General features: G+C 32.5%; 1 pseudogene; it reads right to left on the bottom strand.

Moving 5' to 3' along the window:
- Window positions 1–4817: 4817 nt before the first annotated feature.
- Window positions 4818–8464, bottom strand: LOC147273245 (protein FAR1-RELATED SEQUENCE 5-like; annotated as a pseudogene).
- Window positions 8465–12094: the final 3630 nt, after the last annotated feature.

Raw genomic sequence — 12094 nt, 5'->3', positions numbered from 1 at the left:
TTTTTGTTCTAAATTGTGATTTCAACGTACATGAATGAATTCATCTCATACCTGACCCAAATGTGCACTACTATAAAAAACGTAATAGACATCGGTCAATAGACCACGGTTCTTATTTTGTCTGTTATCTTAATTAACCACACAACGGTTTTTCACAAACAGTTATATTAAGGTATATTATCCCATGGTAATTGGTTTGATAATTTTTCCTAACAATTAACAGACAATAGTATTAGGGAATACCGTTGTGTTGAACAAGTTTCACAAAAATTTAAAATTTTGCGGGTCTTTGTATTTGACAAACGTACGCCTGCTCTAATGAAAAATTCCTCACGCACAAGTCTTTTTGGATCTTAGCCTCATTCTTCATCGCCCATATATGTCCCTCTAACCCATTCTCTGTCTCTCTCTACAAATCACCATTTTTCCAAAGCTTCTCTCTCATTCTCTCTCTCTCTCTCTCTCTCTCTTTCTCTCTCTCTCTCTCTATATCTACATATCCACATAATCTGTGTATCCACTTATTTATCAACGATTTGAAGCCCTTAGCATTTCGGATCCTGAGTTGCATTTGGATGTGAAAGAGAGTGCGCCACTCAGATCGGCCATGGAGGAGGTTTCCGGCGACAGAGGAGGTGTGGCTCCAGTAACGAAGCTCAGCAGTAATGGACTGGCGCATGGGGCTACTTCGATGCCGCCGCCGCTGACGATGTAGGGATCGTTCAAGGAGGGGAAGAGATCGTCGCAGAGAAGATGATTTGTGAGGCCGAGCATGGACGGGGATGAGTTCATTAACCTCTTGTACAGCTCGGATCCGGTCAAGGTCGAGCTCAATCGACTCGAGAATGAAGTCAGAGGTGCGAATGCGGCTCGATCCGCGGGTTTCCTGGAGATTTGCAGCTGGTTTTGTTCTATTTCGAGTGTCGTTTCTCAATTTTTTACTGTTGTTTTGTGTGAGTTTTGCAGATAAGGACCAAGAGTTAGGAGAGGCACAGGCTCAGATCAGGGCTCTCAAGCTCTCTGATAGAGCTAGAGAAAAGACTGTTGAAGAGGTTATTTTCGTCAATCTATGTTGCATTTTTTTTTCGAGAAAACAAAAACAAAGATTTTTTATGTGTAGAAATACTGTATTTAAATATTGACTTATGGATTTCTGGGTTGGCATCTATGCCAATCTCCTTGTGCATTTGTCTGTGATTGAATTTGAATCTTAACTCCTTTCATTTTTTTTTTCTGAAATTTTTTATTTGATTGTATAAGAGTCTTGTTTGGAGTATTATTTTTAGTCATGTTTTTTTGCTTTGATAGTGAAAATTACATTTAGCCCATATTTTCCCTCATCTTCCTCGATCTGAAAATAGCTTCGCCGACGTCGTCCTCGTCCCTCAATCTTCACAGCGTCGCCGACGTCGTCCATCTGCGTGTTCATTATCTTCGCGCATCACTCAAGTAGTTTTGTGGATTTCTAGTGGCTAATTTATGTTTTGGATGGCTAGGGCTAAGATTTTGATGGTGGGTTTTTGGGTCTGGAAATGGGGTTTTGGCTGGGATTATGTTTTTGTGGCTTGGAGTAGTTTCGAGTTCAATTTTGTGGTGGATTTTGGTTCCAGTCATTTTGTGGGTGGGAATCTATATATTGTCGTTTTTATTCTTTAGAGGCTGGGTCTGGGATTTAAAGGGTTTCGAAGGTGGATTCCAACCAGCTTTGGGGTGGGTTTCAATTTTTTATGGTGGACCATTATTTTTCTTCAATTAATGAGTGCATTTGCCTATTACTCTGTTTTTCTCATTTGTTTTTGCTTTCCCTTGGAATTTTAAATTGGTTCTTGTTTGTTTTTTTTTTTTTATCTAATTTGACTGGTGACTCTTTCATTCGACCCCATTTGAGGAATTTGTCTCCTTATCAGCCTATTTTGCCATTTGAGGTATTCCAATCAGAACCCAGCTCTTATTTCCCCTTTTAAATTCATTTAAAGTTTGTGTTTGGTGGTTTAGTGGATATTTGTGAGATGAATGGTGAATAAGTTTTGCTAAACTTAATAATGCTTGTGGAATTATATGACCTTGGTGTTTACTTACCTTGTAGTGAAGTGAGCTTATTACTAATTTTTAGTGAAATGGCTGAGCAACTCAGTTCTAAACTTATGTTTGTTTATGTCTATTCAGTTGGCTATATAATGTGTTCTTCCATTCCATTTCATTCCCTTCACTTCTTTTTTGTCTTTTATTTTCTGTGTTTCTATAAAAATTGATATATCCTTGATTTCTTTCAGGAACCCAGAAAGCACTCTTAGAGTTGGTTGATCTCCTGATCGAGACAAATTTATATGATATGACATTTACAATTCTTTTTTGATTCTTTAAAGGTTCAGAGATAAAGAGGTATACGTCTACTCTATAGTATTTTCACAGCAATATTTATTTTCTTTGTGATGCATAAAATGTATTCTGGAGTTCTTTTTGGTTCAGGGGATTGGAAAGAATTTTCTATGCTATATCACTAAAATGCTGTCCACATATAGTTTATTCTTCATGGGTTGGGTAAGATAAGTCTTTTCCTTGTGATGCAATTGGCTTCAATACTTTTCAAATGTGCAGAATCATGATTTTGTAATAATTTACTTTTATTTTATATTTTACATGAATTAATAATCGCCAGAACTGAATCTAAATGATGTTTCAGGGATGATTCCAGAGAACATGGTCTTTGTTGACATAATCAAAGGATGTTCATTTCCTCTCTCTCACCTGCCCTGTCTCTCTTAGTCTTGTTCTGGTTCTGGGTGAAGTTATTGTGGCTTGATAAAAATTTGGGGTATTTTTTTGGGTTTAGTCAATATTTATGGGTTGTGTTAAATTCTGTGGTTTGTGATTGATTTTACTGATATGGGGTTTATTGGGTTTACTGGGGATATGAGGTTTGTTTATTGATATGAGTTTACTGATATGTGCTTATTTATTTTGCTTGATCTGTATTGATTTTGTTTACTGATATGGGTTTATTGATTTTGTTTACTGATATGAGGTTTGTTTATTGATTTGGTTTTAGTTGAATCAATATTTTGGTTGTTCAAAATATTGTTTTTGGTTGTTCAAAATATTGTTTTCTTTTGTTTAGTCTTGGTTGTTCACCTTCATGTTGTTAGAAAACTGAGTTCGTTACTCGAGGTCCGGTCCTCATAGGAGAGGTCCGGACCTCAAGCCTAGGTCTCAAACACCAATCTTACTGGAGATTCAGTCCTCAAGGGTGAGGTCCGAACCTCAAATCTAAATTTCTAAATCCAATCTTACTGGAGGTCCAGTCCTCAAGGGTGAGCTCCGGACCTCAAGCCTAGGTTTCAAACACCAATCTTACTGGAGGTCCGGTCTTCAAGAGTGAAAGCATAAGCATTTGGAGCTTAAATAAGTGACTTTGTGGAGTTTTAATTGAAATCATTTGGGTTTCTCATTTGCAGAAATTTCAAAAAGATAAAAATATTCACTTATCTGCAAATGTGAAACCCAGCAATGAAAAAATGCATAGACCCAACAATATTTGGTCAAGATATAAAAAGTTAGTGGATTTTCCTTCTTTCAAAACTCTTTTACTTGACCAAATAAGTGAATATTTGTATCTTTTTGAAATTTCTTTCAAGTTTATCTAAATGTAACTTTATGTGTGTTTGTGCTCTTTTACAGGGACTTTGTTAGTTTTCTTAAAGCTTTGGAGTTGGAGCAGCAACTTAAAAAGGTATGGGGCGGAGGAAGGACAACACTTATACCCAAGAAGATATTGATGTGTAAATATACAAAATTATCAAGGATTATAATAGTGTTTTCAATTCTTCTATTTAGAGCTTGCATATGACTTGCCTATTGCTTTGCATTGCATTGGTATCCTATTAGCTTTGTTTTGATTGTAGTTGGCAGTAAGAAGCTGGCAGATATGGATGCATATGCTTGTGACTTAGGGAGGTCAAGTTGGAAGGAAGTGAAGGTGTTATGTTAAGCTAGGTTTTTTTTTTTGGTGCCTCTTCTTTTAAGCTAGTTTGACTAAATGTATTTTTTGTACAACTGATCACACTTACGGATCATGTACATCTTACATATATTTATGAAGTATCTTTTGGTTTAATTCTGAGCATGAGCGTGCATTGGTATACTATAACTAAGTGCTGTATTACATTGGTTTTCAGTAACAACCAATGTACCAAAGCATTATATACATCAAAATCAAATTGAAATTATTATCTTACACAATGGTTATATAGTTAAAACCAATTGTACTAAGTGTCGTCCTACAATGGTTTCCAATAGAAACCGTTGTACCAAAGCATTATATACATCAAAATCAAATTGAAATTATTATCTTACACAACGTTTATATGGTTAAAACCGTTGTATTAAGTGTCTTCCTACAACGGTTTTCAATAGAAACCAATGTACCAAAGCATTATATACATCAACAGCAAATTGAAATTATTATCTTATACAACGGTTATTATACATAAACCGTTGTCTTAATGGATTTTTTACCACGTATTTATACTTAAAACAGTTGTAAAATACATGCATTAGGGTATAGAAACTGTTGTCTCACCTATTAGTACACATCGGTCTTTAAATAAAAATCGATGTCTAGATAAGTACGCAACAACGGTATCTCCTAAATCATTGGTTTTTGAGGGTGTATATACAACGGTTTTAAATTAAAACCATTGTATTAATGTTTACAAGACAACGGATATTACCCGTTGTCTATTGGTACCCCAATAGACGTCGGTCGATTAAACGACGATATTTTGGCAACTTACACAACGGATAAAATCCGTTGTATATTACGTTTTTTGTAGTAGTGGTGGCATATAATCATCACTTTGTAGCATGCTTGTAAAAGAAAAATTAGGCGGACAATATGTCCAAGTAGAATTGGGATCCTAAAAGAACAAAAATAGTACACCTTTAAATTTCCAAGGTACGTTGGATCGAGCTACATATATTGATAATGTATATTTGATGACTAGCCAAATTTAACTAACAAAAAAATTAAAATATGAGGGTTCTATAAAAATCATAAAATCCATACCTGATTTTTAAAGTTCACAGGTACACCGAATGAGTTTAGAAAACTTGAATTATCTGGTACTTGAAGTGAAGTATGTGAAAGACCTACATTGTTTGGTATAGGTGAGAGACCTACACTGCTTGGTATAGGTGAAGGATCTACCCTCTTTGGTTGCTTGATTTTCTCTGCACAAAAAAGTAATAATTATCACTATTGTGAACAGTAATTAGAAGAGATTAATATAGTTATCAATAATCAAAAAGTTAATATGTGTGAAAATTTTCTTACTAGATGAGACTAGATTTTTTGATGTTTTCTTTTTCCGTTTCTCCAAATGGTTTTTCAATCTAGCATTACTTATCCATTTTGGCCTCACACATGAAGGATTCAACGTCGGTATCTCATCAAATGAGCAATCCTTTCCATTAGCCTTAGCAAGAGCATCATCATTCAAAACCTCCTTGCTTACTTTATTAACATCTCCCTTTGACTTTATTATCTCTTTGTCAATTAATTCTTCCATCTCTCTCAATTTTTGCACTGCAATTTTACTGGCACTATCCATCTCTGCACCTTTACTCAATATATTGTAAGCTATTCGCATCAAATTATTTCGACACAATATCACTGGTTGTTTATCTTTTTCCTGTAATGATCCACAGTACTCATTTTCTTGCAATCCTTTCTTTGCATCTTTTGTCCAACGCTTCTATATATATTGAGCTGGTATTTGAGTAATATTTTTCACATTTATCACCCTTAGAGCATGACGGCACAACATACCAATAGATTCAAATATGTTGCAACTGTAAGAGACGATGCAGCCTAAAGAGTTTAATATGACAATGTAAGCTCTTTTATGACCCTCTTCATTAAGCTCAAAGGGTTGGACTGTTCCATAAATTCCAACTTCATGCACGTTACTGCCAAGCTAGCAATAAACTTTTTCTCAAATAATATAAACATTTTCTTGTGTACATAGTAGCAGCATGATTTAGAATTCCACTACTTTTGGCAGCTCTGGAAGGTACACCCTCATTGCAACGAAAAGTTTCTTCAGCTTCTTTTGAACGCATCTCTTCTGTTGCTTTATCATACTGATGCACAAATTGAGTAAGACTTATCGTTTTACTAGACATATGATGAAAAACATTATTTGTGCTCTCACTTCTTTGTGAAGATCTTATCCTGGCAGAAAAAGTATCTTGGCTAAAGACCGAACACCATTTTGCACGAAGGCTATATAGTGTCTTTAACCATGTGTTCTCTGCAAGGTTGAATGTTGCAATTAAGTCATCCCAGGCAGATTGAAATTCTAATTCTGTCTCACATCCATAAAGACAATAGTTGAACATCCTCTTAAACTCAGGGTTTCCATAGTGACTTGCCAAATTTTTTGCTGCATTCAATGATATGTGCCATGTGCATAAACGGTGACATGTCTCAGGAAAAACCTTCTCAATGGCATTTGACATTGCTTAAGCTTGGTCTGTAAAAATAGTCTTAGGCTTTCGACTTCCCATTGATTCTAAGAATGTCTCAAACAACCAAATAAATGAATTAGTTGTCTCATTTAACAAAAAAGCACAACCGAACAACACGTTATTCCAATGGCTGTTAACTCCCACAAAAGGAGCACAAATCATGTTGTACCTATTGGTATGATAGGTAGTATCAAATACTAGTACATCTCCAAAAGCTTCATAATCAATTCTTGACCTTCCGTCTCTCCAAAAAAAATTTGTCATACAATTTTCTTGGTCCACTTGCACTGTGTAAAAAAACATAGGATCTTCAACTTGTCTGCGCTTAAAATGATCAATCAAGCTTTGAGCATCCCCTGCTTCGAGCAAAATATTTTTCTCCTTATTAACTAGGTTGTAGCAATCTCTCTTTGTAAACCCAACATTCTGAGATCCACCAACTTCTTCGGCTAAATATGAGTATGTATTTGTTGTCCTTATACCTGCACCAACCATAGATTTAATCACACCCACATGAGCTTCTGAAATTTTCCTATTTGATCTTAAAAATTGCCTCTCTTCCGTCTTAGCAAGCTCGTGGTTATGTTCACGATCAAAGCAAGAAACTTTCCACATACCATCATCTTGTAATGCAAATCTAATTTTAGCTTTGCAACCTGTTCTTGTTTCTAGTCTATTCACCATCTTCACTTCTGAATGATCACCATCTAGTTGAAAACCTTCTTTTGAGCACATATGATTAATTTGCCGCAAAACATTTTTTGTACCATATCTTTTTTGTCCCTTCCGAACACTAAATCCCATTCTTATAGCATAATCGTTGTACAAGTTAAAAGCTTCCTCTTCAGTAGACACAATCTTTCCAAGCAAATCTTCGTCAAAACATTCATAGTGATTCACAGTCATTAGATCTTCCCCATTATTTTCTTGAACATATTCTTCATCACCTTCGAATTCAATAACTGCTTGTACAAAAATGATTAAAACACACAACATTAATTCATGTGAAACCAAGAATAAACACATAAATAAATATTATGTACCAAAAAACTAATAAATCAAGATAATTAATCTATGAAGTTCATATATATATATATATATATATATATATATGATTCTCTTTGCTAACAAAAACATTCTCAAGTAACCAAGTATGAACTCGAAAGTCTAATGAATTATGGTTGTACATGCAATTACTTACTTCAAGTAAAATTATCTTCTGGTTAGGAAACCTTGTCATACTAGATGAGCAACCATTATCTAGATAGAGTAGTAGTATGATCATTCTTTTGTTCATGCAAATCTTTTTATTTTTTTCTTTTTATTGGCAGTGACTAGATTGAATTTTTATGCTGGGTCAAAGTACCTTCAGTAATCAACAGTGTTGGCATGGATGAGTTTTGTACAATAAGCTAACTTTTTTTAAATTAATTCCATGATTCTGATTTAGATAGATGAAACATCATAAATTCTTAAGAAAGATACGTCATTTTTCATCTAAAAAGACATGCAGTAGAAAACTAATTGAACATGGTCATTAATTATTTTTAAATAAACTGGTTGCCCTAAATTAAAAGCACATTATGTAATTTTTTTGATCAGAAAGCACATCATGTATTAATATATATATATATATATGCTACTTAAATTAATTTAATAACTAATAATATGTCTCAAAAAAATTTATAACTAATAGAATATTTATTTCTCCAACGTTTTATTTAGCCACCAACAGGTATAAACAATAATAATTTTTATTTCAATTGATCAACAATTCTATTATTATTATTAGAAGAGGTTATAGTATAAAAATCAAATAATATCAATGTTTCAATAGCTATTGAAATTTTCTGAAACACCATACAAACCAAAATTGAATATTGTGGGGTTTACCTTTATCGGTGGACATGGCAGCAGCACTGCTACTTGCAGACATCCTAACGTCAAGGTCAAAGGTTTGAAAATGTCTAGAAAAAAGCTGCAATATTTTAACTTTAGGGTTTGTAAATTTGACAAAAGGTTTAGAATAGCAATATAATTTTGATTGAAATAGCAAATACCGTACTGTATCTTTTTTTTTTTTTTTTTTTTTAATGGGGGACTGATTTGGAGGAACGCCGTTTATTTTATTCATAAAGCAACGCCGTTACTTACTGTAAATGAAGGAATATGTATTGATAGGTAGTAATACACGTCATTTCAGTAAACCAATTAGATTGATTTGATATACCAATGGACATTGCCACGTGATATATCAGTACTACGGAATAATTTCTCCTGCTTCCGGAAGGTAGATCCACTACCGACACTCCACCATTTCTTAAACACACCTCCACCCATCTCATCTATAAAGTCTAAACTCACATTTAACTCTTTTGAAAATAGTCAAATTTGGGGATTTGATTTCATTTATTTTGAATCAATCGTATGGGTTTTCATTAAGCATATATATATATATATATATATATACATACATATAATCAGCAGGCTGATCACTTAATTTTATGATTAAACGATGTCTGGTTTTATGTTCTAAGGATGCGTATCTATATTAGTCTATTTTACTCGCTTTTCCGCATGGCAATAGCATTTAACCCATGATTGTATCGATCGGCATATGTATCCCTTGGGTTTGAATATATAGATTTGCATGGTTACCAATTAAACGTACTGCATGCATAACGAAATCAGACCATTGTATGCACTCATGTCCTTTTCTTGTTGATAAATATATATAGAGCATATCTATTCCTTTGGTTGATCTTGCTGCCTCATATATATGTATTTATACTTAAAGTCATGCATATGTGCTATATATATATATATAATGCAATTTTTATGATTGAGGATTTGAATTTGATTTGATGCATTTATTTAGTTAGTGTATATATTAAATTTGTACACTAGAACAGAAAATTAAAGCTTTGTGGGAAATTAAGTTTTCTGTTTGCATTATTAGAAACTACTTGTTATGAAAAGATCGACTAAAGCCTTTTTCTTTTTATTGACCTCGACAAGTGGGCTAGTGCACTGACTGCACCTAAAAGAAATTAGGTCTATTTTATTATGCTTTCATGATAATTGTTAAGGTTATATATATGGATGAAAACATGTTTTGGGCCTGTGATTTAATTATATATGTATGTCGTAGTTGATATTTTGATTTAGCTTCTATGAATTACACGGGTAAAATCTCAATTACCATTATTTGTATTGAATGGTTGTTAATTGATAGCAATTGTGGCCGTGCGCCATAGTTATAAGGTTATGTATATCTATTAAAGTATCTAATTTCTTGATCAAAATGGTGCATGTCCAAATTTATTTTGGGATTGCATATATGTATAATGTACATCTGAATTAAATAGCTAGACAATTCAATATATTGCTTTGTTAATTTCAACGGACTCTTATGGACAATATTGCATATAAATAAATACAAAACAACTTAATTAAGAGAACAACTATATTGACTTTCATGTTATTAATTGAGATATGATAGCACTTTTGAATATACACTTATGACTCATTGGTAATGTATCGAACTAATTTGGACACACACACACCTATCAAGCTTATGAATATGTGATGGTTTAAATATTGTTTTAAGTTTACATCTAATGTGGTTGGTTGTGATTAGCTTCAATTATGAAAAATAATGGATTGTTCTAGTTGTACGGTTCTTATGCAAGGAATTGACTTGGACTTTTAATTAACTAATGTTTTAAAGATTATATTGCTCATTATTGATTTAGAGGGGATTATATATAATAGTTATTTTAATGTGATTGGCTGTTATGATTATTATTTGTATGTTGTCTTATTTAAATTGGTTTAATTTGGATGTCCAAAGATAACAAAATCCTTCTCGCTTTGGACTATAGCATTACCAATTAGGAAAATAAATCATCACCTAAAAGAGACTTGGGTATCTAAATATATACTAATCTATGAGGTTTTTACATAAGAAATATAAATCATGTATTGTTTCGCTTCATGTTAGACATATTATTGTAGATGATTAAATTTATGGATGAAACTTTGATATGGAAGAAGCGCTAGCATTAAATGACTTATAATTCATGTGTCGAATTATACATGAGTTATGTGATTTAGAACCTTGTGTGTTTATATTATTTTAAAGTATCTTGAAGTGTTTCTTAATTGATCTGTGTTATGGCTTAAAGTTTATATGATGTTTTAAAGATTGCCCTTTTAAGTTTACATTCAATTATCCGGTTACATATGCATTGTTGTTTTAAGATATATTTATATATATATATATTATTCATCCATGGTCAGTATTTATTTTAAGCGAATAATATTATTTCATGTTACTTGGTCATACATTTTATTCTAGAATAGACACATGCATCATCTAGAATGATAAAAAAATTAAGGAATCATCACTCAGGAAATATTATGAACTTAGATTCATTATCCGGTTAAGAAGATCTTTTGGATATTAGAAGAAAAGATGATTAGTCATATATGTCGAAATTGGCAATATCTTGCATGATCAGAAAAGCACTTAATTAATTGATGCTTACGTTTGAGAATACTTGTGATCTTAAGATTTTAAGTTTCATCTATATTCTGTTATGATATATGGATCGGTAATTATGAGGTTTTTATTTATATGCATAGCTATCTGATCATAGAATTCATAATTGATGCATCCGAAACTTACGAATATAGTGGCTTGAATATGAAGTTGAACTTGCAGTATTCTTTTCTTTGCTACAGATTTTTGGTTGCATATTGTTAGCCTTTCTATAAACTTTGAGGTCTTGGCTAGCTATAAATATGTGTTGATGCAGTTTTAATCATACAGATTGATTAAATAATTTTGCTAAAATTTTCATTATTTGTATCAAGTATTATGTTATATAACTCTAGTATTATATTATATATGTCGATTACCTATTAAAGCTTCTTCAGTTCTTGATCAGGCTCTAAGAAAAATCTAAAGAAAAATGTATATATCACCAAAGTGGTCCATTCATTTATAAATTTTCTTAGTTCAAGGATTTATTTTGATCAAGATTGCATTTTGGATTATAACAAATAAAGATCCTTCCAAAGGAGGTTAAATATTGTATTTGGTTCAATTCAAAAATGACACATTGTAATGTATATATACACAAGTTTTTGAATATTTCTTCTTGCCCACAGGTGTAGAAATTTTCATGAATTTTGTATTTTATATGTTGGCTTTGTGATAAGATTTTATTATTGCATTTTATTCTATGCCCAAAGGTGAGATTAATAATGCATATGGAATTAAAAAAAAAAAAAGCTGAAAAGAACAATTAATATTTTTCTCGCATATTGTTTTCAGTCATGACCTTTATGCTTCCATTGAGATAGGATTCTTATTTGGTTTTTGGTACATTGTTTTTCTTGTACCTATAAGGAATTTTGGAATACAATATCCATGAAAGAGATTTCTCAGATGCATTAATGTTATAAATACGTATTTTTGTTAGAACAAGTACGTTAAGGCTTATGTTATTGCATATTGTTTGTTTAGTCATCAAAACACCATTCTTCAAGGGTTCTTAAA

The sequence above is a fragment of the Dryas octopetala genome, chromosome 9 (genome assembly GCF_963921425.1).
Source record: "Dryas octopetala chromosome 9, drDryOcto1.1, whole genome shotgun sequence".
Lineage (NCBI taxonomy): Eukaryota > Viridiplantae > Streptophyta > Magnoliopsida > Rosales > Rosaceae > Dryas > Dryas octopetala.
The sequence above is the reverse complement of the archived record's forward strand: the minus strand, read 5'-3'. Positions and strand labels throughout refer to the sequence as shown.